Source organism: Sorex araneus, chromosome 5 (assembly GCF_027595985.1).
Source record: "Sorex araneus isolate mSorAra2 chromosome 5, mSorAra2.pri, whole genome shotgun sequence".
In the NCBI taxonomy this organism is placed as follows: Eukaryota; Metazoa; Chordata; class Mammalia; order Eulipotyphla; family Soricidae; genus Sorex; species Sorex araneus.
This window is the reverse complement of record NC_073306.1, coordinates 133,707,309-133,725,495: the sequence shown is the minus strand read 5'-3', so window position 1 is coordinate 133,725,495 and position 18,187 is coordinate 133,707,309. Positions and strand designations below refer to the sequence as shown.

General features: G+C 46.3%; 1 pseudogene; it reads left to right on the top strand.

The window, feature by feature from the left end:
* Positions 1-17,224: 17,224 nt before the first annotated feature.
* LOC129405117 (40S ribosomal protein S29-like) lies at positions 17,225-17,380 on the top strand (annotated as a pseudogene).
* Positions 17,381-18,187: the final 807 nt, after the last annotated feature.

The following is an 18,187-nucleotide window of genomic DNA, read 5'->3' as shown; positions in this document are numbered from 1 at the left end:
AAACACCAGAAAGTGTTTAGGTACTGAATCACAGCCAAGTATTCTGAATCTTTAATTTGTTTTCCCTACGAGGATGTCAGCATTAAAATATAGAGCGTGCTTCCTCCACTTGGTTTCTATTACCTGGAAAGAATTTCTAGGCCAGAATTTCCTGCATCCCAAGCAAAAGAACAGGCAAAAATTCCAAGGAACGTGAATTTTCTGTTCCTGCTGTTCTTCTGCTACCTGTTTGACCCAACATTAGAGGAAAAATTACTAAATTCCCAGCTCGAGATTCAAGCTTCTAAAGCCACTCTCTTTCTCTTCCTTCCTTCCTTTCTTCCCTTCCTTTTTAACGATATTGGTCCCTGCCATGATCTCATCTTTGGTGGTTTAGATAATGCTTCTTGAAATGTTTCCAAAGATAACTAGTTTATTTTCTGGGGTGACACATCTACCCTCCAAATAATCGGGCAATTATGACACTGAAAACCTTTCCCATAAATGGTTTGCTTTGAAAGGTGGTCGAGGTTACAGATACAAATTAGCGTTCACAGCAGCGGCAGGAAAACAGACACAATCAATGTTTGTAAATAAGAATTTACAATTGAATTTGGGCGGAGTGGCTGCCTTTGTCTGGTGAGTCTTTGTTTTTAATTAAACACATTTATTATTTATGTTGGGATTCTTCACAGCGCTGGGGATAGAGAGATTACAACTCTATTGTCTGAAATCTCCCTCTGTTTTGTTTTCTGACTGCACCAGTGTTTGTTTGGTTTTTTTTTTTAACAAGCCGCCCTCCAGTTTGAACACTGAGCCATGTATTAAATACAAATAAAGGAAAATGTAGGTACAAAGGTGTCAGGTGCACCGTTATAATACTAGCTCGTTGGAGACAGTTTCCCATGACTGGGGAATGGTGAATAGATTTTGATTCCAGTCAGATGATAAAAGTGTCAAGACCTTGCAGCCATGGCTAAATCTTGGACAGGGGGGCTGGAGAGAGCTCCATGGGCTTTGCATGCGGGGGGCCTGGGTTTGATCCCCAGCACCATACTATTCCCTAAGCAGCGCCAGAAGTCACCCCTAAGCACTGAGCGGGGGTCAACCTGAGGACCCAGGCGTGGCCCAAAGTTAACAGCAAAAAGAGCTGGACGACTGCACGTGGACTGCGGGGCTTTTATCCAGGATCTAGCGGCACATGCAGACAGCACTGGGCCTGCAGAATGTAATAGAAAGAGGCACACGGGGACTAGGGAGCATCATTTGCATTTTGCACCATCTATAAATACGGCAGTGGGGCTGGGGGGAGGGGGAGGGGCAAGCCAAGTGCCCCGGGCTATTGCTGGCTCTGCTCACGAGTGACCCCTGGTGGTGCTCAGGGACACCGGCATCACCACCAGAGCTTCCACTAGCAAAGTGCCTTCCTTCCGGTACCACCTATATTTTTTCACTGTCACTGTCACTGTCATCCCGTTGCTCATAGATTTGCTCGAGCGGGCACCAGTAACATCTCCATCTTGAGACTTCTTGTTACTGGTTTTGACATATCGAATATGCCAAGGGTAGTTTGCCAGGCTCTGCAGTGCGGACGAGATACTCTCAGTAGCTTGCCAGGCTCTCTGAGAGGGGCGGAGGAATCAAACCCGGGTCAGTCGCGTGCAAGGCAAATGCCCTACTGCTGTGCTATCACTCCAGCCCCCTATATTTTTTAAATAAAATTATTTTTTATTTAAAAAAATTTAAGAATTATATTATTTACATGCCCTTTGGGACTCCAAAAGGTTCTCAGGGCTTACTCCTGGCTCTGTGCTCAGGGATCACTCCTGGCAGCCTCCGGGAGGTATGTGGTACTAGGGATCAAACGTGAGTCAGCCACATGCAAGAAACAGCCCTACCCACTGTCCTATCTCTCTGGCCCTTCATATTGGTTTTTCATGATTTTCTAAAAAGTTTAGAAGATTCCAGATCAGACTGACTATGGTGCGGCTTGAAAGTGCTCACGGTGCCAGGAACACACACACAGTAGGGGTGTGGATGTACGTGAGACCCTGGGGGTTAGAACTCACCACGGTGCCTTGCAAAGCAGGTGCTCAAAACCCCTGTACTTTTCCTTCATTATTTATGTGTTGGTTGGTTTTGGTTTTTGGTGGGTTTTTTTTTTTAATGGTTTTGGGTTCTTTTGTTTTTGTGTTTTGTTTTTTGGGTTGTTTTTTTTTTTATTTTGGGTGGGGTTTTTTTTTTTTCTTTTTAGGTCACACCTGGCGATGCTCAGGGGTTACTCCTGGCTCTGCACTCAGGAATTACTCCTGGCGGTGCTTGGGGGACCCTATGGGATGCTGGGAATCGAACCCAGGTGGGCTGCATGAAAGGCAAACGCCCTCCCCGCTGTGCTATTGCTCCAGCCCTGGATTTTTGTTTTGTTTTCTTAATTTTTTTTGGGGGGGGGGCAGGGTCACACAGTGGTGCTCAGGGGCAGGCTGTTTGCTGTGCTCAGAAATCATTTCCAGCCAGGCTCAGGGAATCCCATGATGCCAGGGATCCACCCAGCGGCTCCCACACGCAAAGCCTGTGGCCAGCCCTGTGAAGCATCTTCCCGGCCCCACAGCTGGAGAGTTCTTTGTTTTGTTTTTTGGGTTTTTTTTTTTTTTGCTTTTTGGGTCACACCCGGCAATGCACAGGGGTCACTCCTGGCTCTGCACTCAGGAATTACCCCTGATGGTGCTCAGGGGACCCTATGGGATGCTGGGAACTGAACCTGGGTCAGCCACGTGCAAGGCAAATGCCCTCCTCGCTGTGCTATCATTCCAGCCCCAGCCAGAGAATTCTTAACAACAGCTCCAGAGTAACTAGGTCTAGAGAGAGCCCAGCGGGAAGAAGCCGAGGGGGAGGGAGCGTCGACAGACAGGAGCAAGCTGGAAGGGGGTCCCCCTCTCAAACCTGGGGAGACTGTGGAGGGATCAGAACGAAGAAGGGACCATTGCTGTCCATGGAGTGCTGAAGAATTGGGCTGGTTTCCTAACCTGCTGCACCCTGTGTGGGGACCAGCAGGACACAGGAGAGGTCAGGCTGGCAGCCCGGGCAGTGAGAGGAGGCGGCAGGGCCCGTGTGAGTCAGGAGAGTTGGCTGTGGGCCTGGCAGCTGTTCTCTGGTGTGGAACAAGAGTGGAGATGCCACAGGCACCCCCCCACACCCGAAGTATGACCCCCGCCTTCCCTGGTCTGGCTGGAGAAAGAAGCAAAATCAAGAGTCAGACCCAACCCAATAAAAATACCAAATGCGGGGCTGGAGCAATAGCACAGCGGGAAGGGCATTTGCCTTGCACGCAGCCCACCCGGGTTCGATTCCCAGCATCCCATATGGCCCCCTGAGCACCGCCAGGAGTAATTCCTGAGTGCAGAGCCAGGAGGAGCCTCTGTGCATCAGAGAAAAAAATATATATATATATATATATACATATATATATATCCCGAATGCCCTTAACAAACACCATGACCTCTTAGCACCTGTGTTGCAAACCATAATGCATAAAAGGAAAAGGAGAGAGAGAGCAAGAAGGAAATGCCTCCCATAGAGGGAGGCTGGGGGTAGGGGGTTGGGGGCTGAGGGATGGTGGTGGAGAAACAGGGGACATTGGTGATGGGAAATGGACACTCGTGGAGGGATGGGTCCTGGATCACTGTATGACTGAAACCCAATCATGAACAGCTTTGTAAGGGTGTATCTCACAGACACCCAATTCAAAAAAAAAAATTTTTAAGTCATGTGGAGTTCATGCTCAATTCAATCAGCTTAATCAATGACTGAATAAATATCAGTACGCCTACATTTGTAATCATACGATAGCACAGCGGTTGGGTGTTTGCCTTTCATGCAGACAACCCGAGTTCGATTCCTCCACCCCTCTTGGAGAGCCTGGCAAGCTACCAAGAGTATCGAGCCCACGAGGCAGAGCCTGGCAAGCTCCTCATGCGTATTGGATATGCCAAAAACAGTAACAATAAGACTCTCAATGAGAGACGTTACTGGTGCCCATCACTCAAACAAATCGATGAGCAATGGGATGACAGTGATACAGTGATATGCCTATATTTAAAAAAAATAATAAGAGGGCTGGAGCAATAGTACATCGGGGAGGGCATTTGCCTTGCACACGGCCAACCAGTCAATTCCCAGGATCCCATAGGGTCCCCCGAGCATCACCAGAAGTGATTCCTGAGTGCAGAGCCAGGAGTAACCCCTGTGCATCGCCGGGTGTGACCCAGAAAGAAAAAATAAATAAATAAAACAAAATAGGGAAGGGATATTAACACTCCGTACATCTCAGCTGCTTCGTAGCTTTGCTACTGCCAGTTGAGGCCTTTCTGATTCTCCAGGACAGATGGGGTCACAGTGCCATGTGGCCACAGCAGCTTTCTCAGAAAAAAGAATGGCAGGTGTTAGAGAAAGAGCATGCCTGGGTCCTTGTCGGGGATCGTGGGATGGGTGTTCTGAGTGTGGGGGGCCCACCTGCATCATGTGAATGATACTCTTTGCATGATTTGGTTATGTTTTTATTTATAAGAACAACGTCTTATGCATATGTATGCATTTGGGGCCACACCCAGCAAGGCTCAGGGCTTACCCCTGGCTCTGCACTCAGGGGTCACTCCTGGGGGTCTCGGGGGGACCATACGAGGTGCCAGGGGTACCTAGGTCAGCTGTGTGCAAGGCAAGCTTCCTACTGTGCTATCTCTCTGGCCCCAACAAACTCTTCATTTTGTTTTTTTGTTGTTGCCACACTGGCAAGGCTGAGGGGTCACTCCTGGCTCTGCACTCAGAAATTACTCCTGGCGGTGCTCAAGGTACTGTATAGGATGCTGGAGCTTGAACCAGGTCAGTCTCATGCAAGGCAAACGCCCTCCCCTCTGTACTGTCACCCCACCGCACCCCTGCAAACTCTTATATTTGAAAACTAAAAAATCTTATTATTAAGAAAACGTCTTGGGGCTGAAGCGATAGCACAGCGGGGAGGGCATTTGCCTTGCACGCGGCCAACCCGGGTTCGATTCCCAGCATCCCATAAGGTTCCCTGAGCACCCGCCAGGAGCGATTCCTGAGTGCAGAGCCAGGAGTGACCCCTGAGCATTGCCAGGTGTGACCCAAAAAGCAAAAAAAAAAAAAAATTAAAAAATTAAAAAATTCATTCCATAAGAAAACGTCTTGTGGTGGGGGTGTCAGGCTTGATGTGCTGTTGGGTGGAGTTTGTAAGATGCATAAGGATAACCCAAGAAATCTTTTTTCCCTCCTGTCCCCTCAGGGGTGCACGCTCTGGAACATTCTGGCAAAAGGTGGGTTACTGCTCTGAAAAGACATTCTTCAAATGACTAGCTAGTCTTTCCAAGAGTGATTATGATTTCCTTCTCTCCGATTTGATGAAGCCATTTGAAGCCCTCCAATGCGTTACTCTGACACTTCCCGCGATGTTTATGCAACAATCATAAAAATTAATTGTCTTCCTTCCCGAAACGATTTAAAACCCCCATCTCCAGCCTGCCTATTGGCACGTGCACATTCAAGTATGGCTGTGTGACAATAATAATTTTACCACCAAGAGTAAACGTCAAATTAATTATATTAAAATAGCAATTTGTCTACTTCCTTTCTCCCCTGTGTAATTATTAATTGGGGGGGACATGTGCAGAAAATATTAAGCACTTTTGTCAGAAACAACAAGGTCCCACCTCTGGAGAGAGATTCACTCTTCACTTCTGGAATGTATTGTTTGGGAGTTTCCGAGAATAAGTATGGGGGAAACTCCGGGCCATGTTGAAGATTTCAAACCAGACTCACCTGCCACATCCCCTGCCTCGCTGACTCACCCACCGGCCGTGTTCTACTGACTCAGGAGGTGCAAGCTAAACAGCTAACACTCACGAGAATGCCAGTCCCCCCCAGCTGGAAACTCCGGAGCATCCTTGGGAGGGGGCAGGCCCTGCCGTAACCACACCCGCCACTGCAGCCACGCCAAGGATTCAGCTACAGCGTCACTAATATTCTCTGCAGAGACACCAAACTGCGAACAGCTCCAGGTACCCCGGTGCCCTGGCTGGGAATGCTGGGGTCTTCTTAGAGCCAAGGGAGGCAGCCTCCCCCCAGGCCCGCAGCCACACTCACCTTCTCCAGGCACGCCCATGCCAACTCATTGGCCCAGACCAGAGATCCTGACGTCTGCAGACCAGGAAGCCTGGCATCCAGCTGTGAGACACCTTCAAATTCATCGGCACTGAGATTCCAGTGGGAGCACCCAAAATTAGATAGGAAAGTAACATAGACACCAAGAGAACTCAGCAAACTAAAACACTCACACAGAAGGCTCATCTGGCAACAAACAGCTTAGTAAATTCTTAGACAAGGACTGAATAACTGGGGCTGGAGTGATAGCACAGTGGGTAGGGCGTTTGCCTTGCACGCGGCCAACCCAAGTTCGAATCCCAGCATCCCATATGGTCCCCTGAGCACCGCCAGGGATAAGTCCTGAGTGCAGAGCCAGGAGTAACCCCTGTGCATTGCCGGGTGTGACCCAAAAAGCAAAAAAAAAAAAAAAAAAAGGACTGAATAACTCTGTGGCGAGATATAAGAGTTTTCATATTTTAGGGGCTGGAGTGATAGCACAGCGGGTAGGGCATTTGCCTTGCACGCGGCCAACCCAGGTTCGATTCCCAGCACCCCATATGGTCCCCTGAGCACCGCCAGGAGTAATTCCTAAGTGCAGAGCCAGGAGTGACCCCTGTGCATCCCTGGGTGTAACCCAATAAGCAAAAAAAAAAAAAAAGAGTTTTCATATTTAGAAAGGGCTGGAGCGATAGCACAGCAGGTAGGGAGTTTGCCTTGCACACAGCTGACCCGGGTTCGATTCCTCCATCCCTCTCGGAGAGCCCAGCAAGCTACCAAGAGTATCTCGCCCGTATGGCAGAGCCTGGCAAACTACCCATGGCGTATTTGATATGCCAAAAACAGTAACAATAAGTCTCACAATGAAGACGTTACTGGTGCCCACTTAAGCAAATTGATGAGCAATGGGATGACAGTGATACAGTGATATTTAGAAGACTGATTTTTAAACTTATCAATTTTAATATTGAAGCTTTGTTATTTAATCAATTTCAACTCCAGAATTATATCAATGGTTGCAGCTTTCTTCTACATTTTTAAAAAATAATAAAATAGCATTTTAACTAGGAGACTAGGAGATACCACTGATTATATTAACAGGACTTTCTGCTGATAAAAACTTTGAAGTTTTATTTGAAAGGAAGATCTTTCTTCTCTCATGGTGCAATAGTCTACCTTGAAAATTTATTTGTTTGCCCAAAGAGCATAGTCTTGACCCAGTTCAGGGTAATGGATAGATGGGAATCATATGTTCTGTGCATGCTTGAATTTTCCAGAAAAGAAAAACAATTATATCACTTAGAGAGTTTTGCTATATTATTTTTGTATGTGTGCATATATATATAGATATATATTATCATCCCCCATTCATTTTTTAAATTTTTAATTGATTTTTGTTCATAACTTTTTTCTATTTTCTACATAGTACAAGATCACTGCAATAATAATGCACTTCTAAGGCTGTCTCTAGACAATTCATTCATATTTCATTCCTGCTTTCTATTTAATTTTTGCATAAAATTATCTTATGTTATTTTTATAACTTCTGTTTCCATTTATTACATTGTGGCATTATTATTTCTACTATAATTATTACTTCTACTACCATTTTTTCACTAGATTTTTCTTTTTTCTTTTTTTTTAAATTTATTTTATTGAATCACCATGTGGAAAGTTACAAAGTTCTCAGGCTTATGTCTCAGTTGTACAATGCTCAAACACCCGTCCTTTCACCATTGCCCATATTCCACCACCAAAAACCCCAGTATACCTCCCACCCCCACCCCCCACCCCCGCCTGAGTAACTGATAAATTTCACTTCATTTTCTCTTTACCTTGATTACATTCCATATTTCAACACAAAACTCACTATTGTTGGAGTTTCAACACACAACTCACTATTATTATTGGAGTTTACCCCCAAAAAATATGGCCCTACTGACAAGGAAGCATTTGATAATTAGTTTTCCATACATGAGAATGAAGAGATATGAGGTCGCGTGGCCACAGTAGCAGCCACGCGGTTTAGGATTTTTGTATTTTAGTAATTAAGTCCAGGGAGATTTATGTTGGAAATTGCATCATTTCCCTTCCTGGGGCAGCATGGGGCTGAGGCTTAGTTCACAGTGGAGACATGGCTGCAAGCACTGGCTGGGACCAGAAGTAGTGTAGCTGGTTCTGGATCTTGGTCGTTCAGCAGCAAAGCGGCCGTGCAAAAGCATGGCCACCCGGGTCGAATCTCGGTGGAGCACGAGCCAGTATCAGCCTCAGCCCGAGACTGCCCAACCGTCCTGCTGTTTCAAGTTCAAAACACATGTTTTTTTCCTCCTTTTCACGCCACCAAGTTCATACCTGCTTTAAAGTCCCATAATATGGCGGATGCCACGCCGCTTCTTCCCACAAAGGGAAGAAAAACTGAGGAAGAAGGATATTTCCCCTCCTCGGCCAGCGTGGGGCAAAGGCTTAGTTCACAGTCTAGACAGATTTTTTCTTTTCCTCCCAAGTCCATAGGATTCATTCTTCACCATATGGCCTCCCAAATCCATTCCAGGAATAACCCCTGAGCACTGCGTGTGCGTGATTAGGTTTCAGTCATGCAATGTTGCAGTACCCATCCCTTCACCAGTGTGCATTTCCCACTACCAATGTCCCAGTTCTGCAAGCCATCCCACCCCATACCCAGTCTGCCTCTAGGGCAGGTACTTCTCTTCTCTCTCTGTCTCTGTCTGTCTGTCTGTCTGTCTGTCTGTCTGTCTGTCTGTCTCTCTCTCTCTCTCTCTCTCTCTCTGTCTCTCTCTCTCTCTCTCTCTGTCCTTCTGGTCATTATGCTTTGCAATACAGGCACCAAGGGTTATCATGTATGTCCTTTTACCTGCTTTCAACATGCAGTTCTTGTCCAGAGGGATCATGTCCAACTGTCATTGTCCTACTGATCCCTCCTCTATCTTAACTGCCCACCCCCTGCCCTTGCACTCTTGGTAAGCTTCCATCTAGTGGACAGTCCTTCTAGACCTGGTTCTTACTGCCGTATTAGTCTCACATTACCTATTGCAAACCAAGTATAGTTTCATTTATTTATTTGTCTTTTGGGCAACACCCAGTGGTGCTCCAGTGTTACTCCTGGCTCTGCACTCCTGAGGTTACTCCCAGTGGACTAAGAAGACCAAATGGGGTGCCAAGGATGAACCCGGATGCAAGGCAAGCATCTGACCCACTATGCCAGCTTTATGGCCCAACACATATATAGTTTTGAGCACCCATGATCAGAATACAGACACATGTTTATCCCCTCCCTCATCTCCCAAACAATACCCTTGGTAATCAAACCTCCCCCTTCCCTCTGAAGGATGGCTTCCCCTGATCTGTGCTCTGTCACTCTCATTTTGCTCTGTAGAGAATCCCCTACGTGTGGCATCATACCGTCACCTTTGGAAATGGGCGTCCCTCGTTGCACATATCTTTGGGAATCAGCCACATTTTTACCTGTGTCCATCATTTATTAATGAGCAACATTCTATCAGTGTAGAATTTTAAACTTGGAGTTGAAGCCATAGTTGAAGCAGGCAGGAGCTTGCATTGCAGCCGGCCGACCCAGGTTCTATCCCAGGCACCCCATACATTCCCCTGAGTCCACCAGGAGTGATCCCTGAGCCTGGGGCAGTCCCTAAGCACTACCAGGTGTGGCCCCAAGACAAACAAAGACTAGAATATTTTTTTTGGCTTTTTTGGGTCACACCTGGCGATGCACAGGGGTTACTCCTGGCTCTGCACTCAGGAATTACTCCTGCCAGTGCTCAGGGGACCATATGGGATGCTGGGATTCAAACCCGGGTTGGTTGCGTGCAAGGCAAATGCCCTACCTGCTGTGCTATCACTCCAGCCCCCCAAAGACTAGAATTTTGAACCCAACTTATCAATAAAATATAAGGATGCATGAATTAAGTAGTCAAAGTTACTTGTCCTTAGTTACTGTAATGTGTACTGTAATACACACACACACACACACACAAGTAAGCCAGGGGTCAGAGAGTTAGTATAGGGGATACAGCAAATTGGCTTGTACAAGCTAATCCCGGTTCAATCCCTGCACCCCCTATGGTCACCCCACCCCACCAGGAGTGATCCCTGAACACAGAGCCAGGGTTAAACCCTGAACAACACTGGGGATAGGCACCCCAATTTTTTTAAGAATAAGCCAAGAAGATAAAGATAGGTGGGCCATTGAATGAGAGGCAAGGGTCCTCTACCACGAGGATGTAAAAATCATAAACCCCAGAGTACAGGGAGGGCAATATCCTAGGACAATAGGTGCTGACTGCCTCAGGCCAGATTGAAGCATCTTCCTCCTAAGACTAAATCAATAGAATCTATAATGTGTTGGAATACAGTGAGGAGAGATTTATACACCTGGTAGTTGACCAATTCAGATGACTTAGTACACCGAAAAAGTATGCAGACAAACCGGAAAGGACATTTTTTAACTCTAATGAAAACAAAAAGTTGTGCAGAACAGAAAAAGTCATCAGAAAATACAACAGCTCAGCTGGGACTGGTATTTACATAATGTAAACATTGCATATTCGTCTAAACATAATTATGCTATAATTCCTTTGGGGCCCGAGAAATAGACATGGGGAGATCATTCTTTTTCATAACAAGCCTTTGGAAGATGATTTAACTCCTTAAACTGTGGGCCTCGATAATGTAGATCAAAATCGAAATGCGACTTCAAAATTCAAGATGCTAAAAGTCCTTCTTCCTCAGTGGGCGCTAAGAGACAGAGAGACCGTTGCTGACGCTACTCGAAGGCAGAGTCCCAGATCTCTTCTTGGATGAAAGCCAGTTCCAGCTGGGATGTCTGTCATTCACAAATAAGACACAATGGGTAGATACCAGAGAGGTGGACCTCAGTCTTCTCTTGGGTCCTCTGCTGGCCCGCCCCTGTGGGGCTTGCGAGGTAGAACACAGCCAGAAGCAGTGACCAAGACATCACAGACATGCCGGAGGATTTCTTTTCCAGATGTTTGAAAAACATGACACCAAAACCCACCAGTATGGGGAATAGTTGGGACCTGAAACACCTGATTATTCCTGGTGTTTTTTTTTTTTTATTATTTAGCTTTTTGGGTCACAGCTGGCAATGCTCAGGAGTTACTCCTGGCTCTGCACTCAGGAGTTACTCCTGGTGGTGCTCGGGGGATTGAACCGGATGTCAGGGATCAAACCTAGTCGGCCATGAGCAAGGCAAATGCCCTACCCACTGGACTATCGCTGTGGCCCCTAGTGCTAATGTTTGACCTGACATGATTAGGTCCCCGTTCTGCTCTCTCAGGGCCTGCCTCCTTCATGGGTTCCAGTGAGCTGCTGAGATTGTCGGCACCATGTCTGAAAGTTCTGTAAACAGGAATCTCACCATTTGTGCGAAATACTGCTAGCCCTCATTTTAGACCCTTCACTTTATTGCATCTTCCACCAAGCTCCCCACCAGGAAAAACGATTTGGACAACGGTTTGTATTTTTGGGAAATAAAGTGCCATTTTGTTTTGTTTTGTTTTTTTAAGGAAGCTATGTCCATTTTTTAAGACACATTATTATGGCCACAGTAGAGAGGAAACACAATTTGTATGTGCACCAGGAAACTGAGATACACATGGGACTACCGTTATTGCAATATTTGCTTTGTTGTGGTTTTCTGGAACGGGACGGGCAATATCTCTGGGGTAAACCTGCTCATAGGATTGCATCTGTAAATCTAATTGGATTAGAGAGCATCTGCATTATCATGAGAAAGTCCGACATCTGTCAAGGAGATGAGACAGACAGCAGCTAAGGGACCCCTGGCTATGACTTTCAGGGAGGAATAAAACCAAGTTGTGATTGGAAAAAAGAGACTTTCCATCAGCCTGAGATTTGTGCTTTGGAGATAGAGGATTGGGAGCTGATGAAACCCTAAATGAAGCCTGTGCCAGCCCAGAGAAGGTTGCCCGCCCCCCAGGAGAGGGAAGGAAGGAAGGAAGGAAGGAAGGAAGGAAGGAAGGAAGGAAGGAAGGAAGGAAGGAAGGAAGGAAGGAAGGAAGGAAGGAAGGAAGGAAGGAAGGAAGGAAGGAAGGAAGGAAGGAAGGAAGGAAGGAAGGAAGGAAGGAAGGAAGGAAGGAAGGAAGGAAGGAAGGAAGGAAGGGAGGGAGGGAAAAGGGAAGGAAAAAAGGAAGTAAGGAAGGAATCAGTGACTATGAATTTGAATGGCTACAGAGCATTTAAAAGTTTCCAGACTTTTTGTAAATCAAAAAATGTGTAAGTCAACTTTGGGGATGTCCTATAAAGGAAGGGTATGTGAGAGGTTTTTTCTTTCCTTTTTCTTGAGGGGGGCAACTCTCTGAGTCTTAATCACTCCCTCCCAAAAAAAAAATACAAATATTTGATTTTTTTTCTTTCACAAAGAGGACAGACTTAGAATTCCACAGAAGGGATGGGCTCCCGTTTCCCCCCTGTGAAATGAGAACAAGGTTGGGTTATCAAACCACAGCGTGACTGAGCGTGTTCCCAAAAGCAAATGTGTCCCATCCACTCAGGGTCAACTTTAACCCACCAGTGGAACAAGCTGCAAACGCACAATAAATCCCTGCTGGCCCCACACACCTGGGGACCCCAGCCAGCTGTGGGTGACACTTTCTGATGAGCTCATTCAGATGCCAAGCCAAAGTGTCTCCCTGGCCACCCGTGCCTGATAGTTGAGCCTCTTCCGAGTCAATAATTACAAAGATGGTGACGATCTCTCTGAGTTTGGTTGGAGGTCGCTGAGTGTGGTTGTTTGCCGCAATTCAGACCCGTGTCCTAATTAGAGAATCATCTGCTGACATGTCATGTTCGCCCCCAGGAGTGGGACAAAGATCAGAACTCTAACGCTGCAAGATGAAGACATGTGGCACAGGGGTCGAGCCGGAGTGCTGAGTGGCAGAATTAGTGCTCGCTTGAGGTGGGCTTACAGGACCCCCAAAACTATGACATTAAGAAAAACATATAGGGGCTGGAGCAATAGCACAGCGGGGAAGGCATTTGCCTTGCATGTGGCCGACCTGGGTTCAGTTCCCAGCACCCCATATGGTCCCCTGAGCACCGCCAGGGGTAATTCCTGAGTGCAGAGCCAGGAGTGACCCCTGTGCATTGCCGGGTGAGGCCCAAAAAGCAAAAAAAGGAAAAAGAAAAACATACAGGAACGAAAGCAAAGCTTCAAGTTAAGCAGAAAAGCATGATTTGAGACCTTCTGTAAAACTCTTTCGGATAGTTTCAAAATCGGAAATGCCTCTATCTGAAAAAATTCGGAGGTGGGAGTGGAGGGGGGTCGTTGGGTTTTAGGTCCAAGCCTGGTACTCAGCAGTCACTCCTGGCTACATGCCAGGGGCCCAAACTAGGTTTGGGGGATCAAACAGGGTCCGCCACATGTAAGGCAAGTGCTTTAACCCCTGGACTAGCTCTCGGGCCCTGTCCCAGATATTCTACTTTAGCTAATCATTTTTTTGTGGGGGGGGGCACACTCGATGATGCTCAGGGGTGACTCCTGGCTCTGCACTCAGGAACTACTCCTGGTAGTGTTCAGGGGACCCTATGGGATGCTGGGAATCAAACCCAGGATGGCCGCGTGCAAGGCAAACGCCCTCCTGCTGTGCTATATCACTCCAGCCCCTTTAGCTAATTATTTTACCGATGCCCTCTCTCATGTACAGATCTAGATAGAACTTGCAGGATTCCCTGCAGTAGCTGAACAGTATAAGCAGGCTGACCATCCATCAACGTAGATTGCTTCGTCCAGTAGCTGTGTACATACAACGGAAGACAAAACTCTTTTCAAGAAGCTACAAGGCCAGGGCGCATCCGCCTCTCAACGATATTTCCCAAGGTGACATTCCGAACCACAGTCGGAAGGTAGAAGGTAGAACATAGACTAATGTCTGCAGTAGGATAGCAACATGGACAAAGAGAAAGGGAGGAACATACACAGATAGTTTTTTTCTTGAAATGTTCTAAAGAACACTCAAGAGATTGGCTGTGGCAAAAAAAAAAAAAAATTGGGGCTGTAGTGATAGCACAGCTAGTAGGGCGTTTGCCTTGCACGCGGCCGACCCAGGTTCGGTTCCCAGCATCCCATATGGTCCCCTGAGCAGCGCCAGGGGTAATTCCTGAGTGCAGAGCCAGGAGTGACCCCTGTGCACCGCCGGGTGTGACCCAAAAAGCAAAAAATAATAATAATAAATTAAAAATAAATAAATAGAAAGAAAGAAAGAAAGAAAAGAAAGAAAGAAAGAAAGAAAGAAAGAAAGAAAGGAAAAGAAAGAAAGAAAGAAAGAAAGAAAGAAAGAAAGAAAGAAAGAAAGAAAGAAAGAAAGAAAGAAAGAAAGAAAGAAAGAAAGAAAGAAAGAAAGAAAGAAAGAAAGAAAGAAAGAAAGAAAGAAAGAAAGAAAGAAAGAAAGAAAGAAAGAAAGAAAGAAAGAAAGAAAGAAAGAAAGAAAGAAAGAAAGAAAGAAGAAAGAAGAAAGAAAGAAAGAAAGAAAGAAAGAAAGAAAGAAAGAAAGAAAGAAAAAGAAAGAAAGAAAGAAAGAAGAAGAAAAAGAGATTGGCCGTGGCAATGACTTCTTGGAAGGGAAATGGGGAGAGGGTTTGAAGGGCACCCACTTTTCACTGTAGACCCTTTCATGCTGTTCGAGTGCCTTCATGTTCTTGCATTAATTATATAAAAGAGTGGGGAAAGCAGGCCTGTGCGTGCTTGCTCGTTTGAAATGATCCAAGTGAAGACGCCATTAAACACAGGTGTGCCACCCTCCGCTGGATGCCAGGCAAGCCTCCAAGCCAGTGCTCGTCAGAATAATTGGCTGTGTAATCAACGCTGACCGCCCCAGACAGGTTGAGTCTTGATGGTCTCCCATTACGCAGGGCTTCTTATCCTTATTTTAACTTGCAGTGTTTCTTCACTGACTTTTATGTTTATGTAAGGGGATTGCAGGCAATTGTTAAATGTTGTCAACAAATCCACTCTGTGATAAATTTGCCCCTAAACTCTGCCAAGGTTTTGGATCTGATTTCAGTGATGATGTCAGGGGGCACGGGTTCAAGTCCGCTGAGGTGTGTCTCCATGTGAGGGCCTGGACCACACGTCAGCCTGAGATTATATTCCAGCTCAGGGAGTGGTGCCCGAGCCTGTGTGTCCCCGGCAAGCTACTCTGGAGAGGAGGAGTCACACCCTAGCTAGAAATCACTACAGGTTCCAGAAAGGCAAGAATAAAATTATAGGTCCCACGGCTCTTAATCCAGCCGTGTCACCAGAAAAATAGAGATGTAAGAAAATTCATGGCATGTGTCAATGATAAAAGAGGCCAGAAGTCAAGTGGGGATGGATGGATGGATGGATGGATGGATGGACGGATGGGTGGATGGATAAATGAATGGGTGGATTGGTGGGTATATGGATGGATGGATGAGTAGATGAGTGGATAGTTGAATGGGTGGGTGAATTGGTGGGTACATGGATGGATGGATGAGTACATGGTTGGATGGATGGATGGATGGATGGATGGATGGATGGATGGATGGATGGATGGATGGATGGATGGATGGGTGGATTGGTGGGTACATTAATGGATGGATGAGGGATGAGTGGGTGGGTGGATGAATTGATGGATATATGGATAGATGCAACTGGAAAGATGAATGGATAGATACATGGATGGGTGGGTGGATGGTGGATGGGTGGATGGATGAATGGATGGATAGTTGAATGGATGAGTGGATGGGTTGATAGGTGTCCACCATCAAGGCTTGTGTATGTACTCTCTTACATTTACACAATGACAAAATTGCTAAAGATAAACTTCTCAAAATGTATCACATTGTTAAGTAAAACAATTGACACTTTAAGCCACAATGTCTTATTATTTTTGAGAAAAGTGGGAAATTTGCTGCTTCAATCACATTGTTGTCCCTGCTGTCTTGGAGGGAGTTTGAGGGCCAGTGAGCGGTGGGGATCAGACTCCCCCACCTCCCCAGGGGCAAGGCAGGTGCTCCACCACTGAGACTGCAATCCAAGCCCTCAAGTACTTTTTTTTTCTTTTTGGGTCACACCCGGCGATGCACAGGGGTTACTCCGACTCATGCACTCAGGAATTACTCCTGACAGTTCTCGGGGGGACCGTATAGGATGCTGGGAATCGAACCTGGGTCGGCAGCGTGTAAAGCAACTGCCCTCCCTGCTATACTATCGCTCCAGCCCCCCACAAGTACTTTTGAGTACGCAAACTCCTACGTTAGTCATTCTTGGTAACCTTTAGAAAATGAAGGACAGTTTGCGATAGTGCAAGGATGAAGGTGGTCAGCCTGCACATGCCCAACCCAGATTCCATCTCCAGCACTGAGCCCTTTTGGGAGTGGCCCCTGAGCACAAAGCCATAAGTAAGCCCTAAGCACTGCTGGGTGTGATCCACCCCCCCAAAAAAAAAACAAGAGGGACCAGAGTGATACTACAGTGGGTAGGGCACATGCCTAGGTTGTGGCCAACCTGGGTTCAATCCCCAGCACCACATATGGTCCTCCAAGCCCCACCAGAAGTGATTCCTGAGCACAGAGCTAAGAGTCAACCCTGAACATTTGGGTGTGGCCCAAACACCAACAAATAATAAAAAGAGGGGAGGGGAAACTAAAGGACAGGACTCAGTCTTCAAGCCTGTGTTCTCCCTCAAGTGCGTATCTCACTGAGGGTCGTCACTATGCCTCAGCTTTACCCCCCCCAGAGAAGCCTGTGTTCTTCCGTGAACACATGCTGCCTCTCTTCCCCTCTAGTCACCTCTTTCTAAATAGGTTTCATACAGTAAAAACTGTCTTGCCCTGGGGCTGGAGCAATAACACAGCGGGGAGGGCGTTTGCCTTGCACGCAGCCGACCCAGGTTTGATTCCCAGCATCCCAAATGGTCTCCTGAGCATCGCCAGGGGTAATTCCTGAGTGCAGAGCCAGGAGTAACCCCTGCGAATTGCCAGGTGTGACCCAAAAAGTTAAAAAAAAAAAACTATCTTGCCTTTTTGCTTCCTTCACTGCCTCCAAGAAAGCATGATGGGTCATGAGCACTTCTATTGGAGTCATCTGAGAAAATCTGGCCAACGATGGCTCTCTTGCCGCGTCTGCTCCAACCGGAAATAAGACTTCAATATGTGCCACCAGTGTTTCCACCAGCGTGCGAAGGACATCGGCTTCATCAAGCTGGACTAAGTGAACTTCCGGGGTTGGTCATCAGAGAATCTACCTGACGGCAGAAACACGAGCTCTCTCTACATAAAATAAAGTGACTTCAATGATAAAAAAGAAAAAACTATCTTGCTTCACCTTTTTTTTTAATTAAAAGAAAAAGCTATGGGGGATTTGAAAAGATCTGCATAGCAGCACCTTAGAATTTACATAGAATGTATTGTTTTTTTAATAAATTATTTATTTTTAATTAGTGAATCAACGTGAGGGTACAGTTACAGATTTATACATTTTTTTTAATTCTTTTATTGATTCACCATGTGGAAAGTTACAAAGCTTTCAGGTTTAAGTCTCAGTTATACAATGCTCAAACACCCATCCCTTCACCAGTGCACATATTCCACCACCAAGAATCACGATATACCTCCCCCCTTCCCCCCACCTCCCCAGCCTCCCACACCGCATGTGTAACTGGTAAATTTCACTTTACTTTGATTACAGAATGTATTGTTTTTCTAGCTCTATCTCACCAGGTGTGTATGTTGACTGGAAGTGTGGAAACACTTTCCTGTCAATGGCCGGAGGTTTGTTTTAATAGTTATCTTTCAAGGTAACCTTGTACTATTCTTCATTAACCCACCCACTCACCTACATGCACCCACACATCCATCACCGCTACCCACAAAGCTGCCCATCCATCCGTTCATCCATCCATCAATCCCTTCTTATGTCCTAGGTGCTACATATACACAAAGGTACACCAAGAAGGAAAATAAACAAGAGTTCCTATCCTGAGAACTAATCCTCAATTGAACTATAGGTGATTACTAG